The 20,965-nt window shown below is 45.7% G+C and overlaps 1 protein-coding gene and 1 long non-coding RNA gene across 6 annotated transcripts in view; both read left to right on the top strand.

The window, feature by feature from the left end:
* Pde11 (Phosphodiesterase 11) overlaps positions 1-20,965 on the top strand; it is a 475,368-nt gene that overhangs the window by 253,473 nt on the left and 200,930 nt on the right. Inside the window, exon 1 of one of the 4 annotated variants that reach the window (XM_084588989.1) lies at positions 16,610-17,614. The exons of the other annotated variants lie outside the window; for them this stretch is intronic. The gene's annotated coding sequence lies outside the window, so the exon portion shown is untranslated. Of the gene's footprint in view, positions 1-16,609; positions 17,615-20,965 lie in introns of those variants that run through there. 4 annotated transcript variants of the gene reach the window in all.
* On the top strand, positions 1,708-8,108 carry LOC146203916 (uncharacterized). 2 transcript variants are annotated; one of them, XR_014703928.1, is made up of 3 exons: positions 1,708-1,843; positions 3,081-3,206; positions 7,803-8,108. It is a non-coding gene; the product is annotated as an uncharacterized LOC146203916 (long non-coding RNA). The 2 variants fall into 2 exon arrangements; XR_014703927.1 differs by lacking the exons at positions 1,708-1,843; positions 3,081-3,206 and adding an exon at positions 3,240-3,856.

The raw sequence follows: 20,965 nt of genomic DNA, 5'->3' as shown, positions 1-20,965 counted from the left end.
CAGACTCCTGTAGGATGCGTCACAGCTGCCATCAGTTGGCCAACTTGTTTCTGGAATTCAGGTTGTATCCTCCTCAGATGACTGCGCTATTCAAAAAACAATAACTGTGTGTACCAGGTAAGAATAAGTATATGTATTCTGGGAGAGTTGGTTCATATTAGCAAAATGAATAAACTTGCGCAATAGGTAGAAAAAGAAAGAGGCATGACGACAGGACAGAGCGCAACCCAGGTAGGAATCCATGAGGCGTCAATCCAACCTCTTCTCGTATCAGTGACGGACGACGAGATCTAACATAGGTAAGAGGACTGAGCCCGCTGCTCGGCAGGACTTTTCATGCTACAGGTCAGAACTCGACAGCGCGCGGAGCTTGCTTGCAACAAAACTCCCGATAGCTCGCTACCGAAAACTTTCACGTGGCGCGCTACTTGGATGTTCGGACGTTTCATGAAGCTTCTGCAGCGCAAAGCGAGACACACACAGTAGCAGGAACGAGAGAACACTGTACTAGCATCTGAAATTTCAGCTAAAGTTTGTTTAAATGAATACACTCTAAATACAAATAAGCATAAAAGGGGGTCAAACGAGAGTAGCTTGTTCTCTAGCGCGCTCCCTACTAAAGTCGGGGTATTCTGTCCGAGCCGCGGGGCAGATTTTCATCACTAGAAATACGGTAGCCAATCTTCACTTCAGAATAAGCGAGTAACAATTACGAAGATTTTAAGTGAGGTTTTTATGTCTTCTAATTAATAATATCAAAACTTCTGGTGCAGTGGCTGAATGTCTCCTTTCATAAGTAAGTACATTAAATAAGTGTTATTTAGGAAGAAAATATTCTTCTGTCACAGTATAGCATTCCTTACAGTTCGTGATCAAAATCTACCGCGGGGCTTGGAGAGAATACCATGTCTTCACGAGGGGGTGCGCTAGAGGACATATTACTCCCTCTTTACTCCCCTTTAGACTTATTTCTGTGTAGAGTGTAGATGGCACCAAAATAAAACAGACAGCACAGCCAAAACAGGCATGAAGCGCTTTTCCAGGAAGACAAATTATTCTGCTAAAGCTATTCCTTTTTGTGAAAAGGGACGCTTGCCTTGCGCATAACGTTACCAGTGTTGCACTGCATGTCTTTGCGGTCTCTCCTGAGTATCATATCACCATTCATAGCAGCAGCCTTGGTATCAGTATAGCCCCAGACGGCCACTGACGTCCGACGGACAACCGAACTCGGCCGCAACTCGGCGGCCGATTTCGGACGTCCGCCGGAATTCCGGCGTACGTACGAAAGCGGATGGTCGAATCCGTTCGCCCAGCGGACAGCCGCCGTACGTCCGCCACTGGATTTGCTTTTACACAGCTATGATATAGTTTGTAGTCGTCGTGCTCATCTGTACTGCGTATAAATCAGTAATGCCGTGAAGTCTGCATTATATGATGCCAGAGCGAATCGATGCGATAGAAAGCGTTTCCATTAAACAGTTTTTTTTTTATTTTCCGCATGTTTCATCGTTGAATTCTATCAAACATTTTTGATAAGTTCAATTACCATTAAACATTTTTCTATCATGATGCTTCGGTGAAATTTTAATCAGTGGCTGAATAGACGCAGCAAGCAGCAAGCTCAAAAAGAACGAAACCGAACTTATCCTCAAAAAAATCTGAAATGAGCCAATCCAATCCACCTGACAAATTGAAGTTTAGTCATGGAAGATGGCTTCACGTTTCCGTGTTCTGCATTTTCTGCGCAGTTACAAATACCTACGGCTGTAATGCACTGCTAGCATTGTTTTTGCTGTGGCTTGGTGCGGCTGGCACACTTTGTTCACTCGCCGATTCCAAAGTAAGTATTTCACCGAACTTTTGTTTCTGTAGTGGAACTTTTCGATGCACCGATAGTGGTGAGCTTTTGGTTAAGGAAACAGCTCTGTACAGCAGCCGAACGGTCGAGTGTTTTAGGCGAGACTGACAGGATGGCTCCGCGCCGACTAACTAAAGTGCAGCCTCAAGTCTGAGGGCCATCTTTCTCGGCATTACTGGACGCTGCGCCAGTAAGCCGCGCAACTTCTCTGTCTCTGATAAAGGGGTGCCTGCCCGAGCTTTAAAGGAGTTAATTTGTTTACCATGCGCAACGTGCTGAGTTGTAAAAACTATACGAGAAAAATTTTGCACTCCTCGAGCCCATCGTGCGACATGCCTACACTTGTGAAAACGTCGCGAGTTTTTTTTTTTTTTTTTTTTTTTTAAGTGGACAGCTGCTGATCTTTCTCTCTCGAGCTTTACGGCAACTACAGTTTCTAGAAGGAACGGCTGTAGCTACTAAATAACTAAAGGTTTAGTACTCTCCTTCAGCTTTGACAAACCAGGACAGCACCTTGCGCATGTTGGTTATGCATGTGGGACCGAACCGCGCAGAACAACCGGACAAGGAGATGAGAGAAAAAAAAAAGTCAGCACTTGTCTTTTTCTTGACCCGTTGTTCTGCGCTGTTCTGGCACGAATTTGACATACCGCCGCCGCGATACAGTGGGCTGTGAGCTCTGGTGCCTGCAACGCCTTCTTTTATGCAAAACAGGCATACTGGGAGGCCATGCAAGCCTCGGGCTCAAAAAAGAAAAAAAAACACGAGTTGAGCAAAAGTGAGATGAAAACAAAATTGTTGCTTTGTCCTTACAGATATTCAAAGGCTCCTCAGAACTTCACTGCATTATTGACAGCGAGATAATGCCAAAGCTACACTAGAGCCATGCAGCACCTTATAGTGCATGATACTGAGCTTATGTCTCGCACTGAAAGCTCTTACCATGTTCTTAGATTATCATATTAAAGTAGCTTTAAACCCATGCTTGTTAATACAGTGATAGCCATAAATTGAATCTAGGGCATCATGCTCACATACAAGGCTTCTGATAACCGCTGGTCACATGATATGGGCTATAGCAGAAACCTGTACCTGGTCATCTTACAAGCATTTGTGCAATTGATGCTTTTAATGTGTTGTAAAAGTTTTTGTGTTCTGTTTCTGTATGGGAATGCTTTTCTCGTTGAAGACTAGCATGAGGCTTCCAAAAATATTTCAGATGCCATTTGCTGTAGCCGATTTCGTAGGCCAACAGGAAGCAGCACTTTGAACATGGAAAACTGTCATCCATGGGGGAAAAACAGCAACATCCGTTTGCATTCTCATTTCTTTGGTATGGCTAAAAGTGAGTATTGTATCATTATCTATATTATTAATATTGAATCATGATTGTCAGTGTTGAAGTTGTTTGAGCGTGATGATTTTAAACACACAGGACATCCCTTCGGCATTAAGGTTTTAGCTTGCTTACATGTAGGATGTAGAACTGGTTTCAACAAACTTTATGCAGCAAATTCTTTTTACATTGTCCACCATGTTACTTTTTGTCATTGTCCATTGAAGTAAATAACCAGTATTTTACGTTTACACAGTCGTCCACTCTTAGCTTGAATGGGAATGTGTGGCATGCAGTTTGCAAAATGGCAATGCATCCGTCACAGCCATGCATCAAGGCTAAGTGGCTTGTGCGTAGAGGGACCAGCCGCTCCAGCTTCACGCCATCTGCCTCTTTGCTCCGGTGTGCAGACGTGCATTGAGGCAAAGTGGTTTATGTGTAGAGAAACCAGGAGCTTCTTTGTCACATCTGGCTGTTTGTTACGGTGTGCAGATGCGCATCGAAGCAAAATGGCTGATGTGTAGAGGGACCAGGAGCTGCTGCTTAACGTCCTTCGCCTCTTTACTACAGTGCACAGCCGTGCATGGATGCTAAGTGGCTTGTGCATGGAGGACCCAAGAGCTGCAGCTTCACGTCTGCCTCTTCGCTCAGGTACGCAGGTGCGTATTGAGGCAAAATGGCTTATGCATAGAGGGACCAGGAGCTGCTGTGTGGTGTAGTCTGTATATTTGCTATGGTGCGTATCGAAGTACAATGGGGGGGCTCATGTGTAAAGGTACCATGAGCTGCTGCGTCATGTCGTCTGCCTCTTTACTATGGTGCGCAGGCATGCATCAAGGCAAAGTGGCTTATGCATAGAAGGACCAGGAGCTGTTGCTTCACATCTGCTATGATGCGCAGCTGCGTATTGTGGGTGGTGGTGGAAAACATTGCCATCAGATACAAATACAGGAGGTTACTCACTAGCTGACCCTGAGGGAGCCTGTCCTGACAAAAACAAGGGGTCCCTAGTTTGGGACCCCAGTGGTGGTAGAGGAACTAGAGGCTGGTACTTCACGCTGCCTGCCTCTTCGCTACGGTGTGCAGCTGCGATGGATGCAGTGGCATCTCAAAAAGTGCATGCCACGCACTCGCATGTTCAGCCTGAGTGGACGACTGCGTACCTGCTATAGCTTTGTTATTCATAGAATAAACCTAGGCCAAGTTGGATAAATTATAGCTCACCTCATATGTGGTCAGCAAAGAAAAGCCACTCAAGAAAATCTGATGCATTTACTGTCATAGGATTCTTATTCATATACATGCTACTGACAAGTCAGATTCTTCACCCTCAGAAATGCCAGAAAAATAACCAAGGGTGCGTCTGCAATAGTCTAGCTTGCTCTTTCTCTGCAGACTTGAGTCAGATGTGTGTTCCATTGCTGTGGGTGGGACAGGTGTGAATCTTTGATTTTAAGCTTGCAACAAGTATGTTATTGTAGTTTAAAGGCAAAACGGTACTAATAATCGCAGCCCCCCGTGGCCTTTATCCCCTTTTAATAGTGTTGCTAGACACTGAATTATTAGTTTACTCTGCACTGTTTCTGTCTAGTTAATGTGCGGAGATGTACATATATTTATATGACTTGGAGTTGTCGACTTTACACTTAGAAACATTGTAGCGTTATCTGATGTGTTGCTTTCATTTCTTTAATGATTTCTGTAAGGGGTCGTTGGGTATGCTAGGCACCATTATTAGTCTGCTCTTTTTGGGTCACCTGTTCAATGCCCAGCTGCGGCCGTCTCCCACTTGTCCTCGGACAGGAGGCGGAGAGACGCGCACAGAGAGGCAGCTACAGCAGTTACAGTGCTTAACGGAAACATAGGCAGAGAGGGAAAGAAGTCCCCTCTTCCGAGGACTTTGCTCTCGCACTCGAAGACGCGGGGACAGGCAGTTTGTTCTCGTCGCTGTGTCATGTAGGGGGCTCATTTTTATTTAAGGAGCTTTACGAACAGTATACAACTAAGGGGTCCTTAGTACTAAGCGTACTAAGGGGTCCTTAGTACGCTGACTGGACCCATCACCCGGAGGCAGCACAGCTTTGAAACGAGCACCTCTTTTGGAAGAACTGCTTATCGTTCAAAGAAAAAACACTATCAGGCTGTCAGGTTGAAGGGTGTAAGGCCCTCTTCCTTGTTGGGGAGCCCATAAAAGTGACAATTATTCAGTGCAGGCGCGCTGAGTGGGGTCTCATTGAGGATTCCAACCCTGGATGTCAACAATGGTGGGAGATGGCGGCGTTGAAAAAGGGCAAGTGTGTAACAGTGACGGTGTGATGCGGAGCGGGAGGATGTGGGTTGGCTCTTCTGATGTGGTCCGCAATGGTGCTGACTCGGACGCCAATAATTGCAATAATTGCCCTGTAAAAGGAGCCGCCAAGGATGCAAGCTTTGAGCAATGGTTGCGCACGTGGGACACCGTTTTGATGGGTTCTAATTTTTTTTTTCTTTTTTTTTTTCCTAGGGGAGAGATTTTGGCATGTGACCTAGTGAGCCAATCATTTCGAGGTCCATTCTCTAAATTCTGTTTGTTGTGAAACGAATTTGTTGTCCCTTTTGCATTGCTTGTATTAGGGAGAGGGTGAAGAATTTATGAAAGTGGAAAGACATGCCGAAATGTTTGTTAGCCAGTCATGTGTGAGTTCGTTGTCATTGGGGATGAGAAATGTGGGCGGAGTCCCGAAGTTAATGAAACGGCCCCGCGGCCAGGAGAACTCGTTCTGAGCTAGATTTTGATCTCTTTCCTCTTCGGCATAGATCATGGTCATTGTTTCACCTGTTGTAAATACGTACATTCATGTATAAAATTTTCAGTTCATCTTCCTCTCCGTGTGCAAGTTGTTGTGGCCAGATGCAGTAAATTCACTATTTTCATTTCTATATAACGTGCCTTTCTGAAGATGGTGAGCTCTTTTGTCCAATCCTGTAAGAAAGCAGCAAAGCGCTCCCAAATCTTCCACAAAACTGTGTGATATCTTTAATACTAACTGCGGCTTGGTGTCACTCAAAACATGTAGTTGAGGTAGATTTCTCCCCCCCCCCCCCTCTTTTTGTTCATTCAAATGAGGACCAGCGGACACTAACTCTTGCTTTTGTAATGCCCTAGGCCTCGCCTTAAGGCAGTACTTCAATGTCAATACCATTTTTATAGCTATGGCTGTTCAACAGCACTAATGTCTTTTATACACTTCTTTTACTAATCTCTTACCCAAGTGGTGGCTTATACTGCGGGGGCGAAAGTCTCTGGACAGTATGTCTAGATTTTGGACTAGAATCGCGATGTAAACGAATTGTGACCTTATTTCTCTTGCACACATGAAAGAACTAACGTTCAACTTTCACATCGACAAGTATGGTCTGAGTTTCCTGGTCGATGTGAAAGTTATGTGCTTTGATTGCAGTTTGTGTAGTCCACACACTTGTCCCCGATATTACATAGGGGCAAATTAGGCGCCTTTACAGGGGCAGTTTGGCGCCCACTACCTTCCCCTTAAAAAAGCTACAATGTTTCTTGCGAACAGCTGGCTGCATTTATAAATACCATTATTTTTTTTTTCTAATTTGTTGTGCGTAGTTGAGAAATCCATGACATACATGCACAGCTGGTTGCCAGAATTATGCAACCATATTTCAGTAACTAACATCCATGCTGCATGCTGCCGGTAATACATCAGGAGCTTGTGGTTGTCAGCTTTTTGTGTTTTGTGTGACTATAAGCCTTGCTATTGTAATGTCACATATAGCGCTGTGGGTAAACAAATTACTTTTAACTCTTGTAGAAGCATGAACACTGCGCAATCACTGCGGCGGGCTATGCTTCCACATCGGGCTTTAGCCACATGTCAAATGTCTATCTTTATTCTGCTGCAGCAGCTTGCATGTTATCAGATAAGTTACTTCGTCGCAGCTGCTCTAAGGAGACGCTTTCTAGACGCTTGTAGCCTAGATGTTGATGTCGATATACCCCCGACACGCCCAGGCAATGTCTTCGGTAGAGGGTACATGGAAACCAGCGAAATGTGCAGTTTACAGAACAAAAAGGTAACAATTTTAAATGATGTTATTATTGATCACTTCTTTTCAGAGCAGGAACAATTACTTTAGAAATCTGCCTGTTAAACCGCTCAAAGTGCATGTTTCTGCCGCCAATGCGTACCTGTGTAATACTGCAATGCTTTGGCTGTGCTTTATGTTCATATACAGCATCCTTTATGCTTAGTTTCTCTGCATGTGCACTCCATGTCTTGGGCATTGCTGAGGGTGCATAGCAGCAAGCATAACATGCCATGTTTGGTCAGAGTGGCATGTTCAAAAAGACGACATAAAAACATTAAAATACTGAATGCCAGGTTCTGGTCAAACTACGTTTGTATATTTTGTTATTCTGAATGGGTTTTGCTGCAGTTATATGACCTTTCTATATAGTATGTGACAGTTCTGAATGGAGATGCATGCGTACAGTGCCATCTGGAAAAAGCAATTGAGAGAAACTGGCAGTTGCCCTTGGAGATGTGTAATCAAAGTTCAGCACAGATAACTTGAATTTAATTTTCCCTTCTATTGCAGGCGGAGCCCAGCCTGCTCTTTCCATCTTAGGCCTGAAAGACCAGCAACAGCTGATCGAGCAAATGCACAGGATAGTAACTGCTCCTGGAATCCCGGCCTGCGGAGGCCGCCCACAGAGAACTCGATCATCTCCTCGCTAATTCCGAAATATTAGGTTTCAATAAATACCTTTTCCTCCACCACCTCCCCAAGGGAAGAGCTGTCACGGCCAAGGATAATTAAAAAAAAAATATTCAAGTAGATTCTTAATACTCCCGTTGGCCTCCATTTTACCATGCCATTCCTTAACATCGATATTTTTTTAGTGTAGACTATTTATGCATGCAGTTTTTGCAATAAAGCAAAAAAAAAAATATGCTTTTTTTACAACTTCGCATGCTGGTATGCCTATGCACTTAGCATGTTTTCAGGAATGGTGCATTTGTGTAAAGCTCAGCTAGCATATGTGCCTCTTTGATGGAAGTTTTAATTGCACACTACTGTTCAGTGCATTGTGTGTGAAAGTAAAGCAGACAACAGGAAACTTGAACCTGTTGCATATTCTGTTGTCTGCTTTACTCTCACGACAAAGGCATTGAGCACTAGTATGTGATTGAAATTTCCATGGCACATGCTTGCTGAGCTTTACACGAATGTTATTGGCAAGTTTTTACACCAATAGCGGGCCCTGTAAGCATGTTCCGGGAAACGTCCGAATGTCCGCCTCCGGCTGCCCGGCGGACGTCCGTGGGACGCGATCCGGATCCACGAACGATAGTCCGACGGACGTCCGCTGTACGTATATCGAACATAACTGGACTTCCGTCGGATGTCCGAAGGTCCGAAAACGGACGTCCGTCGGTCGACCGTCGGACGTCTATGGCCGTCTGGGGCGTGGCACGCATTCGCACTCCTTACACTGAATGCCTAGGTTGACACCCCATCTCGAGACAACTGCGGAGTTGCTGTAGCTCCATCTGTTTTCGTCAACCCGTAATTAAAATTAAGTAGCCCTTAATATCACGCTTATATTTGGGTATATTAAATGTTTTTCTCCCCAATTTTCGGCCAACTCAGGCGTACATCGTCCGAAGCTGAAGGAGAACATCACGCGTAACCTGTGAAAGACATGAACTCGAATCTACGGAAGAACAAGAAGCCGAACTTATCCGACGCATTCTGAACTTTTCCGCCTTAATGACAGGACGCAGAAAAAAAAGAGAGAGAGAGAGGGAGAATAATGTATTTGTAGCCTTATGCAGGTTCCAAATTGCAGTGGAGTAAACAAATCTGCTTCGCTTCCGCTACATTTTGGCATAATCTGAGAGGTAATCCGGAGCAGATTAAATCCATGAAAGGGCAAGATATCCGTCTCGGCAAAACCAGAGCTCGGGATCTGAATCCGAGACGCCCATTGAAACAGTGCTTTACGGTTTCTTGGAGAAAAAAAAAAACAAAAAAACTTGGCCCAGATCGCCGGTCGGAATACGTCGTTAGTACACTCAGCCTTCGCCCCAGTCTCTCGGTATGCCGCCTGCTTAATTGCCACGCTCTCGCGCTGTGCTTTCGATTTAGTTTTCTTCATTTTCCGTTAGTTGTTTGTAAAAGCTACAAAATGCGAAGTCGGTTTTGGGAAACAGAATGGCAAGTAATGGTCTCGTTTTTCACTGTACTCTTCAAGCGTGCCGTTATGAGTGGGACTGTGGAGATAAAAAAAATGCGGAAAACACTTAAGCTCCGTCTTTAAGAGTATGAAGCGATAGCGTTAAGTATTCTCGTCTGCGGCTGCCCTTGTGGTTCCAGCCTTTGCTCCTTATTTGCCGATCCCTTAATTTGGGCCGCTAATATGTGACACATTATTATTAGCATATAACAGTACTAAGCTACCACGTTATCCAGCTGCCTGTCGTCGCCTACCACCCAACATACAAAGCCTCACTTTAACCAAACCGTGTGAACGTGCCGGCGTGACCAAAAAGTGTAGTGTGCCTGACACGGCATCCAAGAGCACTGGAAGGTTGATTGCTATCCCACCCTCTCACCTCTAAAGAACTACTTGTCTGTTGGCAGCTCCTCCCAACTTTCTCAGAATAATGTGCTCGCGGCTTTGTCACCTGCCACCTACCACCTTCCAGCGCCATGCCCGTTGCCACCGCCATGCGCCATTAACGTTTCGTTGTATAGTCGCCGCTGCCTCTCATCTTGTTTCGTGTGTTTTTATTTACACGGGTATTGTAAGGAGAAGTTGGCGCCTGGAAGCTGCGCCAGCCTTCGTTTGCAAAAAAAAAAAACGCTTTTATTCACGACATAAAGCTGACGGAAGCATCAATAGCGTCCGCACTACTCAACATAGAGAATGTGCTTTCTTCTCTATGTTCCTCGTTTCTCATTGAAAGCTTCATGGTGGGACGTCAACTAAGGCAACTGACAACCTGCTCTTCGAGCCCCGAACCACGTTGAGCAGATGGCCCCGCGTGAAATCTCGAGCGAATCTTTCGATTTTTTTCCACGGGTGTGCACTCAAAACGCCAGGTAAAGTACAGGGGGTGGTCAAAAGTTACAAGGCCACAAGGTCTGCTTCTGAGCAGTATAGTCAGGCATCTACGATGGCCCCAAATCTCAAAATACATGTGGAGGGTAGAAGAAGCATTATTCTAACCTCTGAGGTCATTTATAGCTTTAATGGAATCTCACGTGTCAGAGTATGCTGACCAGAAGCAAAACCTGCGGCCTGGGAACTTTTGACCCCCCCCCCCCCCCCCCCCCCCCCCTGTACATGTAGCTGTTGACTGAGGATAATCGCGTATCGGTTCAAACCCTCGCAAGCCAAGTGATCGTAAAAAGTAGATCCATCCCCGTTTTTTTTTTTTTTTTTTTTTTTCGCTCTCCTAGTCTGTCCCTATCGTTTCGGCGTCGGTATGTATTCGTGGGTGTGCCTGTGCGGCCCACGGCGCTGGCGTGTACACAACCCGCCAGGTAGGCACGTATATGCGTGCTTGTGATTGCAGCACAGCGATCAAGTACCCTCTGTCGCTCATATATGGCATGCAATCCACGGTGTAGGCTCTCACAGTTCGGGCGTCGGCTTCACATCCGTGTTATGTGGTGCGAATATCGCTTTTTCTGCATTCATCATTTGCGTGAAGGCGCGGTATTTCTTACTGTTTTGAGAGCATACGCTGCAGCCTGCTTCAACTTATTTAATGGTGCGAGAGAGTCGCTCTCACGTGACGACAGCTGCCGTCACGTTTGCTTGTCTGTGTGCGCTCCGCTGCTATTTCTTCTGGATAATTAATCCCTTATTGCAGTACTGTCATTGTATAAACTCGAGGAGTTTGACTCTGATCCATTCATGATTGGTTTTACATCGGGATGTTTTTTCTTTTTTTTTTTCCCCTTAACAGGGATAAAAATATCATTATTCTGCTTGTCTTACTGTAAGCGGCGCGCTCTAGGTCTTTTTGAGAAGTTAGCGCTTTCCTGAGCGTTTAAATGAGAGGTTTGTTCGGCTTATCGTGCGCTGAGCACAAATGTGACTTAAGAGGTCCTCATACAGCTACACTAGAGGTTTCCTAGAACTAATTAGTTGCACGTGTACCGCTTAGTGTCCCCCCCCCCCCACACACACACACGCACACACTTTCTTTTTTGCACACGTGACCTTTCTTTTTTCTGTGCCTCGCGAAAACGTATAGATCTTTTTACCCTTCGCACATGAATGGGAGGCTGTACACGCAATCTCTGAACGACCACACGTGAAGCATCTTCGTTACTCAAGTTGCGAAAGTGGGATTCTGTGTAGCGGAGAAATACCAACAAACACGTCGTTTGGCGCTCGTCCGCACTTCCCTCTTATTGCGGTTTGGCATTTCCTCCCGCTTTCGTCTTGCCTTCCTCGTGAAAATAAATTTGTGATGAGAATTTGGACGCACGCCTGCAGAAAACACTGGCGCGTTTTCGCAAGCCCTCTTAGCTCACTGCCTGGCCCCCTAGTTGGGTGACGCTGCTAGCCAGTTTCTGTTGAACGCCGGGCTTGCAAAAACAGATGACGCGCCATTCATTGCCAGCGGTACTGAAAGGGGACAGAGCGAAAAATGCGTCCAAGCGATGTAGGCCCATGCGCGGCACTCTTCACATAGTTGCATGTTGGGCATCCGTCTCACATATCCGCTGTAAATACCGCCACGTCAGTCGTGTAGCCGCGCGAGAGACATACACGGACTTGTGTAGTTTGTGTGTAGTCTGTACCGGAAAGGTTAACGTGCACATGCAGCTTGATCGGGATTGCGGAAAAATTTCAGCGAATAAAAGTACGGGGAAGCTGGCGGTGACGCCTGTTTTTGAGGCTATCTGAATATAACGTGTCTGGTTTATAAGGCTGCAAAAAAAATATAAACATGATCGTATTTGCGTGAGAGCTTCAGCGCGCATCAGTGCGAGGCTCGGTAGCCGAATACTGAGAGCGCTATTCGCGAGGAACAACTAAAACTTGGAAGTAATTATTACTCATGTTAATTATTTATTATCATTAATAAATAATTAATTATCACCCACGATTACATGCGGCTGGCATCATCGTATCGATAGTTGATCAAAGGGAAACGAGGTGAGCTCATGCGGATGGTTTGCGCAATTTATTGGGTTTTCTTTTTTTTTTTTTGCAAAAAAAAAATTATTTGTTTTACGTATAACTTCACATACATACCAGAACAGAATCCTCTCGTACACAGAGAGTATGCGAGCAAGAAGAGGCGCTGGCGTTATCACTGAAACCTGAAACGGCACGGTACGTAAGCTCAATTTCTACTACGTCCAATGCTGCCAGACAGTATACTGGCTCGCAGGATTAACATATATTTGTAATGAAATTCTTCCCGTTTCCTACCGAAAATGCTTTTTTAAAGGTTCGATGCGAGGAAAACGTCAAACTCGTCACCGTCGAGTGAGTGAGTGAGTGAGTGAGTGAGTGAGTGAGTGAGTGAGTGAGTGAGTGAGTGAGTGAGTGAGTGAGTGAGTGAGTGAGTGAGTGAGTGAGTGAGTGAGTGAGTGAGTGAGTGAGTGAGTGAGTGAGTGAGTGAGTGAGAGCGAGTATGTGTGCGTGCGTTTGTGTGTGTTTGGTTTGTAAAGTTTAACGTCCCAAAGCGACTCAGGCTATGAGAGACGCCGTGTGTGTGTGTGTGTGTGTGTGTGTGTGTGTGTGTGTGTGTGTGTGTGTGTGTGTGTGTGTGTGTGTGTGTGTGTGTGTGTGTGTGTGTGTGTGTGTGTGTGTGTGTGTGTGTGTGTGTGTGTGTGTGTGTGTGTGTGTGTGTGTGTGTGTGTGTGTGTGTGTGTGTGTGTGTGTGTGTGTGTGTGTGTGTGTGTGTGTGTGTGTGTGTGTGTGTGTGTGTGTGTGTGTGTGTGTGTGTGTGTGTGTGTGTGTGTGTGTGTGTGTGTGTGTGTGTGTGTGTGTGTGTGTGTGTGTGTGTGTGTGTGTGTGTGTGTGTGTGTGTGTGTGCTAGCTTTTCTCGGCTGAAGGCTACAAGCGGCTTGCCCTGGACCACAGCGACGCTACGCTGAAATCGAGAATTTACCCGCTGGCGAAGCGAAGTACATTTCCAGCTGTATTTTTTTATTTATTTATTTGCTTTTTTTCAAAAGAATACAAAACATTTGCAAAATTCTGCTGGGCCAATAGCCGAAACTATAGTAGAGGCCCATTTTATACGTTGTTATTCAAGCTACAGGATATACACAAGTTCGGTTATACGTGATTAGCATGGGGGATCAACACTCAAGCGCACACATAAAATATCACCAAACGTGCCCATCAATCTTCGAAAAGTAGAAACGTTAAATGGAGAGGACGAAGTTCCTAGCCATTTTAATTTCAAACGGTGCAGCAGTCCATACTTTCGCCCCATTGTACTAGCCCCTGTCCGTAGGTGTTTCAGGTTACAGGGTAATTAAATTAATATTGCTTGCATGCCTAGCATTCCTGTTAGGCAAAACAAAAATGTTACTTGGAAGAGGGTAATTATTTCTTACAATGCTACTTGCAATCACCGTGGTTTTCATTTCATATAACCAAGGAAACTAAGACATGCAACCTGTTGAACAAGAGGGCACTGTACTCATACATGTTGGAGTATGTTATTATACGCAGTGCTCTTTTTTGCTAAAAAAATATTTCATCAATGTAGGACCTGTATGGTGTAGTCCATGATTTGTAGCAGCATGACAATGAAAAAGAGAAAAGTAGATAACTTTCAGCACATACATGTCCAGCAATCCCCGTGTTTTAAATAGGATGTAACAAGCTGGAGCAAGCTTAGAGCACAAATTATCAATGTGTTTTTGCTAATTAATGTTGATGTCTAAGGTTACACCGAGGTATTTAAAGCTTTCAACTTGCTCAATTGCAACATTATCAATGCAAATATGTGCTTCAGTATCTATGAGACGTTTGTGCCTTGATCTAAAGAGCATATACTTTGTTTTCGCAGCATTTACTGTCAATTTATTAGCTATAAAACATCGGTGATGTCATATAACTTATTTATCTTCTACTAAATTTCAGTTAGAGTGCTGCATGTAAAAACTGTTGCTGTGTCATCAGCGTACATCGCAGCACTGGAATTCATCAAAGAGAAGGGGAAGTCGTTAACATAAAGGGGAAACAGCACAGGGCCTAAACCTAAACCCCGGGGAACTCTAGCACAAACAGATTTATTAGCTAATTTTAACCGTTTGAGGTGAATAAATAGTTTTCTGTTGGTGAGGTAACTTGCAAAAAAATCAAGAGTGGAATTCCTGAAACCATAGTGCTCTAGCTTTTGTATTAAGATTTTATGGTTAACAGTGTCAAATGCTTTCTTCAAGCCAAGGAATAAAACTACAGCCATTTTATTGTTATGTAAAGGTGAACACAAGTCTTGGGACTTCTCAAGATTTCTTTGAGTCTTGAAATTTGAGATTATCGAGTCTTGAGCTTTCTTCACCTCGACCTCGTTACGGCCCCGGCCTCGTACGCACGGAGGGAAGGGGCTTAGAACTAATCTGTCGCAGCGCAGCAGACCATTGTCCTTTCAAAGAGGGTGATGTGTCGGGCTAATGTGCGTTGTTTGCAGGGAAAGTAAAAGCTGCAATAGGCCGCGCCGTTTTCAAAACATGACCCCGAATCACAAAGCATGAATGTTGCCCACTGTGCTGAGGCCGAAGGCAGCAGCATGAGCAACTATAGGCTCTAACCGTCGGGTGCGTGTTCTGTACGTACCCTCAACAGTGTAGCAAATGTAATACGAGAAAGGACAAGCAGTGAATGGTATGGTGAAAAACAAAATTCATCATTCCTGGACGTGGCTTTTAATTCTGAGCCGGCTCTGGAGTATTGCAAGGCAGTGCTGCGAAAATATTGATGGAGTTGGTGTAACCTTCAGAGGCGTGATCTTGCTCTTAACGATTTTATTGCGTTCGCAGTGAGTAGTTCAGACTGCAATAGAAAACCAATGGGATTATTTTTTCACAATAAATAGCACGAAAATAGCACGATACTCTGATATATTGATTGTTGTGCTGCAATCTTACGATATATATATATATATATATATATATATATATATATATATATATATATATATATATATATATATATATATATATATATATATATATATATATATATATATATATATATATATATATATATATATATATATACACGAGGATAAAAGTTCTGTTTGCGAACATTGGCTTGAACAGAGTGTATGGGTATACCGAAATAACAAAATCAGAAATACGCGCTCGCCCTGACGTTGATATATGAAGATCAATAACAACGCCACAACAGCAGTTAGGGAAGGTTGGCACGACTGAAAAAAAAAACACAAATAGGCACCTGTCGACGACTCTCTCGCTGCGCTGTAGGCATTAGAAACCATCGTGTGCCATCGTGTGACAAAGGGCAAATCGTTTGATTAATTATTCCGCCTAAAAGATGGCGATTTAAATTTATTTCGCCGTATATGTTAGCTGAAAAAAAAAAAGAAAACTAAACTGTGTATTTGCTTCGCCAGCTGTCGCCTTTTCTCTCTCTCTCTCTCTTTTTCCTGAGATGCACCATATCGTTTTCTACAGTGATGTTATGTATTGGAAGCGTACGTATGCCTCACTTTGCAAAAGTAATAACAGTCTTTTGCAGCCAGCGCATTGTATTTATGTAATTTTATTCCGATGTATTCGCCCTGATATTGTGCCGTCTTTTCTGTTCCGATTGAAGGCGCATACTTCGCCCGACTAGCTAAGCCAGTAATTCTCCATCATGCTGCCTTTTGAGGACTTCCAATAAATCACATCGCGTAGGCATCCACTCATTCCTCTGCTTTGTTTTTCGTCTTTTGGTGGAAGATCAATACACAATATTATGAGCTTCCGTTCCGCACAAATCAGTACTCGGCTGTTATGATAAGAAGAATCACTTTCGCACACATTTAGTGAGTCTACGTATTCAACAGCTAGCTAAGCGTCGTAAATGGAGTGAGTAAAAACAAAGAGCAAGAAGAATCTTAGTAAAAATATCACTGTCACTACTGTCACTATTGCCTTAGATTCGAAATATTCCCGCCTGTGGTTGCCGCCACAGTTCGTATAGCTGGAGACAGAAGCAGTCGGAAGGAGGCTAGCCGAAGCCACTCAGCGTTTACAGTCTCTACCACGAGATGTCGTGAGCAGCGCGTCGACCAGCTGCTACCTCAATCCCTCAATTTCTTGCCCTTTCTTGACGTGCGCCGAGTGTGGGGAGTGCGCTTCCTCTCTACTTCTCTCGGATCCAGCTTACGGCCCTTGTAGAGCGTGCAGGAGTGCAGGAGTGCAGGCACACGCTTACACGCATACGCACAGGGGGGCAGGCATATTCGGACAGGCGTGGGCAGGAAACACACGCAACAAAAACTTCACTTTAGCTGCTTTCCCGCAGTCTCCGGCGTGGTGGAATGTGACGCGGGAAGCTCCTCGAGAAAAGGCGCGGCTTGAGCAGACGACGGCGACGAGTTCGGTGCGTCGTCTGCTTAGGCCTAACCTGCCGTGGTCGTGGCAGGCCGACCAGCTGACTGCGCCACGCACGCAGTCGCGGTCCCTTCGACCGTGCAGCAGCACATGCACGCGCACTAGGAGGTGCCGGGCCCCGCGACCGACTGCGTGGTGCGAGCGCTCGCGAGTGCCCTCCGCTCGCAACGACTCCCCCCTTGGAGAGCGCGCCGCTTTCGGAGTCACCTTGGAAAGGTTACGTCAGGAACGTAGCCTTGTGACGTGCCGTGACGACAACGGGCTTCCCCCGCCGCCCAAGCGGCGTCCCCCGAGAGAGTCTACCCGCGGATCGCTCGCTCCCTTTCGACGAGGCACAAGCGCGCTACGCGTCGTCGCACCGTTCGGCGCCCAGTCGGCAGACCGGAGTCGTGCGTGCGTGTTTGTGTGCTTCGCGTGGCTTCGCTCGCCGCCAGCTAGACTGCTGCGGTCGCATTCGCGGTCTGTCCTCGGTGGGCGCCTCCTGCGTCTGCTCCGTCCGTATCCCCTCCTTGGCTCCTGCTCCGTGCACCGGCACCACGCCGTGTTCCGGTGTATGAACGCTTTCCGCGTGCCGCGTGTTGGAACTACGGGTACGGCTCAGAATTGCAGCAGCAACTTACTTCGGTCCCGCAGTGACGTTTTAAAGCCGTGTGGGGGGAATCACCGGTGCCTTTTAATTGCGCCCAAACTGCATCGTCGCGTGACTTGGTGTGTGTGTTCGTGTGCCTGTTAGTGTGTCATAGAGGTCTGACGATGCAGCCGGCCGCAGTGGAGCTCAACGAACGACGAAGATGGTAAGTGAAAAAAGCTGCCGGGATGTTTATTATTTGTCGAAAATTTAGGGGAATTCCCCGAGGTGGAGTAGATTTGTAATAAGAGAATAATTACTCATTGACATACACCCTAGCGCAGCCATACGGCTACAATGTTTATATTGTAAAAAGAAACAGGAACGAAGCGTCTGTTCAATTACGTGGGGCCAAATAATTGCATTATCTGCAACGGAAGAGAACAGTAAAATTTAAAAGGTAACTTGCGGTTTTGCTCGTGGATGAGTGAGGCATTAGTGCGACCCGTGGCGGTAATTGAAGCAACGTGTCCACGTTGAAGAAACCTTTGTAATCGTCGTCAGGCGTCTTGTATTATCGTTGAGAGCTCTGGACAACGCTCCCAAGTTGTCCTTTTTGTACGCGTAGCCGGTTCCGGTGTAGGCCACGTGCTCAAACATCGGCGCGCCGTGAAAGGCTGGCAGTTCACGGCGCGCTCTTTTTGCATGCTCCAGCTTGATTTCTACTCAATTCCTTTCTTTTTTGCTCGCGGCCTTAAAGAAACTTTGATATTTACTTTTCTTTGGTATTTTCTGTGCAAAAACGTGAGCTTGAATCTACCGTCCAGATTTCCCCTTTATACTCTTTTCTCGTGGCGAGGTTCAGGTTCTACACAGAACAAGGCAGCGACTGCTGCATTTCCTTACTTCGTTCCTCATATCAAACCTTTTTTACTCAGACGCTCAGTCGCAGTCTCCGTGGCAGCCCTTTGAAGGCACACGTCGTCTCTTCGCGGTACAGAACTTTTTGATGAGACGCGGAACTCGTATACTTTACAATCAGTGAGTAGCCCTCAAGCGGCTTGTGTTACGTGTGTCGTTCTACACCTTGACGCGTGCGCGTATATGCTTGTTGCTTGGCTGTCGGGCGCAAAAGCACGCGAAGCAGCATGCGGAGACGAGCGGTAGTTTGCCGCTCACCTCCGCAAGCAGTTTCGGCCTGAAGTAAAGGAGAATAACAGACATAATGCATCTGCATTATGCATCTGCTGCTGGTTGCCGTCGCCGCGAACGACGGCAACCAACTGCATGCTGTTTCGCGATTTTGCAGAAATAAGTAGTAAAAGTCGTTATTTTTTTCATTGCCGCAGGCCACAAGTTGGTGCGTGCCGGTTACAAGGCGCTGCATAAGTTTTCGCAAGATCGTCTCTGCTAATTAGTATTTGCTTGTCTGCAGTTTCTCTAGCGTTCATTGTGTGAGTGACTAACTGGGCTTCCATTGGAAGCGGAGAAAGAAGACGCCACGGCCAACGCACTTTTCTAGGAAGTCAGTCTTTCTAGCATCGATGCATGTCGCCTCTCTTACTGAAATAACGAAATGGAAAGACGCAGTCGTCTGGTGTATTTGGGAAACGGTTCTAAGGGTCGCGCCACGGCCAGCACGCATTCGCCGACCTGGTGCTGATAAACCTGGACGTCCTCTGTGACGCATATAAACGGCACCGCTCAGTGCGCAACTGGGCGCGTTTTTAATCGCACCTTTCCTCTTCATCTGCCTCTCTTTTCGCGGTGATGCACAAGAACCCGCCATAATATTTGCTCCATGTGTTTGGATACGCCGTCCGGGCTTCAAATACAAACTTCCGTCGCGAAACCCACGCTCGCACACAGATGAAAAGCACCAACATCGCTTCCTTGGGACAGAACAATGGACACAGGTGGTTCTGGCGATCAGGCTTCCTTTACGCGGTCGCTGTGACCCAGCTTTCTTTCCCTCAAATGGTATGCGATGCTAGTAAGTTCTGAATTCCCCAGATAATTTGGCTCATTTATTTACTGGCCATGGCCCATAGTGAATAGCCGAAGTCCGCAAAAACGTTTTTTTCGACGAAACCAAGACCGCTCATTTCGAAACGTTTATCCCGGGCTGATCCTTGTTCAGCACGTCGTCAATGCCATCCATATTGAAATGTTGAGTGGTCAGTGGGGTCTAGTTAATTTTGACGCCGCTTAATTCTGCCAGTCAACGTCTAAACTCAGACCAACGTCAGGCGTATTAAGGCTTTCCTTAATTCGAACAGATATTACATTTTATTCGCCTTTGAATTTTCTAACTTTGACTGTAGTTGCGTAAAGCGCAATTTCGCTAGAACCACGGGTGAGATGGAGGCTACAGCCGCTGCGATTGCAACTCTACTCGGAAGAAGTCTACATGAGGGTGAACCGGTGTAATGAGTTAGCCGCAAAGTGCCAGGTGACTTATGCGATCGGTAACGGAGGCCCAAACTCTGGCCTTGAATTTTTCAGCCGATGTCCCGAAATGGCAATGGTTATCTCAGCAGTATAAAATGCGGGGGGCACGTTCCTGAATTCATTTGGCGCGGTTCCTCTTTGCTGTCAGATGAGGACCCCAAGTTTTGACATATAAATTCAGGTTGCCCAAGTTTAACGAGGATGTTTGGTCTTCAGAACGATATCAGGTGGGATTTTTGAGAGCCCATTTCCTCTGCCTCGCCTCTTCAAACGCTTCGTGTTAGGCCAAAGTTATCCCTTGACTGTTTCATTTGCCTCATGTGCAGTGCCCATTTTTTTTTTTTGTTCTTATCTAATCTTTAATTTCTATTACATCTCTTCAAACGTGTTATCGTTAGCAACTCAGTGTTTGAAGTCTGCATACACAGCAGCGTATTAGGTTTATGCTTCCTGGTTGGATTTAGTTTTTCTAAGAACGGGGGGGGGGGAGGGGGGGGAATAACCTGTGGTTAAATGTCACTGCACGTTAAAGATCCCAGGTGGTCGAAATTCTCCGCAACCCTCCACTACTACGGCATCTCTCATATATGTGTAGCTTGAGTGGCACTGAAACGTTAAAACCCACGAACCAAACCAGAATTCGTACTGCATTTTTTTTTTTTTTTTTTTTTTTTTTCAGGAGAGCTGCAGGCATTTGAGACGAACAAAACTTTCATAAGGCCGATTCGTTGCAGAGTCTAATATGGCAGTGCAAGAACACCAAGAATATGTCTGTTTATTGGGTACCTGCGCCGTCCAATAAGTGTATTTGGTACCCCTCTGTTGTAATGCCTTAATGAGGGCATTAGGGGGGAATAGTATGCTACGTATGGATGAGACTAAAATGTGACACTAGCTTCACTTTCTATTTGACATGGTCACATGCCGTAGCTTCGTACGAAGCTCTGTATTCACGGGCGGCCGTTGAAACGAACTCTAAAAAGAGGTGGCAAACATTTTGAACGTGAGCGGTGGCGAATTGCCGGCTACGCAGAAGCGTTGGAAGCCAATTCTCCGAACTCCTGCTTATGTCCCTTCGATTTGAAATGTGCAGTTTAGAGACTGAGATCGCGCTTGGGATTAACTT

The sequence above is a fragment of the Amblyomma maculatum genome, chromosome 1 (assembly GCF_055883805.1).
Source record: "Amblyomma maculatum isolate TAMU_Amacu chromosome 1, ASM5588380v1, whole genome shotgun sequence".
In the NCBI taxonomy this organism is placed as follows: domain Eukaryota; kingdom Metazoa; phylum Arthropoda; class Arachnida; order Ixodida; family Ixodidae; genus Amblyomma; species Amblyomma maculatum.
This window is presented reverse-complemented; position numbering and strand designations above follow the sequence as displayed.